The sequence below is a fragment of the Gambusia affinis genome, linkage group LG18 (assembly GCF_019740435.1).
Source record: "Gambusia affinis linkage group LG18, SWU_Gaff_1.0, whole genome shotgun sequence".
NCBI lineage: Eukaryota > Metazoa > Chordata > Actinopteri > Cyprinodontiformes > Poeciliidae > Gambusia > Gambusia affinis.
This window is the reverse complement of record NC_057885.1, coordinates 22,147,678-22,150,229: the sequence shown is the minus strand read 5'-3', so window position 1 is coordinate 22,150,229 and position 2,552 is coordinate 22,147,678. Positions and strand designations below refer to the sequence as shown.

General features: G+C 37.0%; 1 protein-coding gene across 3 annotated transcripts in view; it reads left to right on the top strand.

The window, feature by feature from the left end:
• Positions 1-2,552, top strand: part of LOC122821059 — an 83,563-nt gene that overhangs the window by 4,468 nt on the left and 76,543 nt on the right. The gene's annotated exons all lie outside the window — the stretch shown is intronic.

Below are 2,552 nucleotides of genomic sequence, written 5' to 3'. Positions count from 1 at the left end.
TTAATTCCATGAGCCACAATTTATTCCTTGAAGACAGAACCTTTGAATTTGATGTGCTCTCACTTTCCTTCACGATTGAAGAGGACTTTGTTTCCTTCTGTCTGGAGTTTCTGCAGATGTTTTAAATCAATTCTCAAATTTTCTGGACTTCAATTCATTAATTTGTTCTGGTGTTTGGTCTTAAAGCTGTTAAACTGATGCACTTTATTACTGAGCTCCAGTTGGTTTGTTTATATTATTCTCATGTTATTAATAAATCCATATTTGTGAGAATTTGGTTTTCAGTATGTCAATTTAGTTCTCTTTGGCTTGTCTGCCCCTGATTTCTCCCAGCTGTGTCTTGTGTTCCTTGATTACTCCCTTGTGTATTTAATCCCATCTGTATCCCCTGCTCCTTGTTGGGCTGTGGTTTGTCATTTTGTTGTCTTCTAGTCTAGTGTGCTGCCAGTGTACCTTGCCTCATTGCTCACCTGTTCTGCCTGGATTTCTCTACTCCCTTCGTGATCACTAGTGATGGGCAAATGAGGCTTCAAGTATCGTTTAGACCCAAAGCAAAACTGTATTGATACTGTGTCGATACTGTGTCACTGAATACTGACACCTGCTGGTCATTAAAAATCCCTACAGGCAACGTAGTTTGATTTGATGACTTAGTCTGTACAATAAGAAATTAAGTCATCGTATTTTATTGTATATTATATATTATATTAAGCCATATCTTCTGTTAAATTCAAAATATATTTGATATTCTTCGATACAGTCAATAAATAATGTGAACATGGACCAAGTGATGAAAGTGAAAGTGGTTGGAATGAGGATGCTTGTGGACTTTTTTTTTCTTTTTTCACAAATTTTCATTCAAAAAAATGAATTTTTCCAATATTTTTGAAGTTTAGTCCGTTCCGTTTTTTTGACACGACTTCTCCTGTGTAGAAAAAATAAAGTAAACAATACATTTCTATGAAATAGTTTATAAAGCGCAACTGAGTAATTTGTAGAATGGCTGTACAGTCATGGCCAAATGTTTTGAGAATGATTCAAATGTTAATATTTACAAAGTCAACTGCTTCAGTTTTTATGACAATTTGCATATACTCAAGAATGTTATAAAGAGTGATCAGAGTAACAGCAATTAATTGCAAAGTCAATATTTGCCTAGAAAATGAACTTTATCCCCCAAAACACATTTCAACTTCATTGCAGCCCTGCCTTAAAAGGACCAGCTAACATCGTTTCAGTGATTGGTCCATTAAAACAGGTGTGGGTGGTGATGAGGGCAGGGCTGGAGATCAATCTGTCATGATTAAGTAAGAATGACACTGGACACTTTAAAAAGAGGCTGGTGCTCCTTGTTTCTCTTCTGTGGTACCAGAATGTCCTCCGAGAGTTTGGTGATGAACAATGCCTTTTCCAGCATGATGGAGCACCTTGCCATAAAGCAAAGGTGATATCTAACTGGCTCAGGGAACAAAACATAGAGATTTTGGGTCCAAGGCCTGAAAACTCCCCTGATCTTAATCCCATTGAAAACTTGTGGTCAATCATCAAGAGATGGGTGGACAAACAAAAACCTGGGAATTCTGACAAAATGCAAGCATTGATTGTGCAAGAATGAACTGCTATTAGTCAGGATTTGGTCCAGAAATTGATTGAGAGCATGCCAGGGAGAATTGCAGAGGTCCTGAAGAAGAGGGGTCAACACTGCAAATATTGACTTGCTGCATTAACTCATTCTGTCATTAAAAGCTTTTGTTACTCATAATATGATTGCAATTGTATTTTTGTATGTGATGACAACATCTGACATACACACATGAACACCAGAGGGCAGCAGATCATGTGAAAATATAATATTTGTGTCATTCTCAATACTTTTGGCCATGACTGTATACCTGAGTTTATCCTGGTGTATCTGGGACTATAATGCCTCAGCATTGAGGAGGTGGATTCATTTGAGAAAACTGATTTTAGTGACACTGTATATTACTCATATAAATTAAATTTTTTCTTTTATATTTTGTATGCAGATCTTTATGGATGTGTTTTGCTGGAAAAGTTTTTTTTATTATGTATTTTTTAGCGGGTTTATCTTTATTTTCATTTTTTCAGTCTAAAGATTTTTATTTATGGAGGGTAATTTAAGAATAAAATTTTGAAATGTATGATTTAAAAGGAGAAACGTATGCAACCCATAGTTGACGCTGTACCGTAAAAGATCGAGAATTATTTTGGCAAATGCTTCCCGCTGGCAGATTCGCTTCCTTATAAACACAGTTTGGCGCCTCAGCGTCATTTCGAAACAGTTCCTGTATCGGTCATGTGACATGGTGAAAGCAAAACGCGCACCGACACGGTGTTTGGTCTCTGGGCTTGACACATGCGCCGACGCATCGGTCTTGCCGGACCATTACTAGTGATCACAATTAAAACAATAATATTTCATTACTGCCTGGGTCCAGCCTCGTCTAATCTTCTCCACCAACAATATTCACAGACATGATGCCAGGACCTTTATTCACTGTTGAAATGATTGTTACCAGAAATGAGATCAA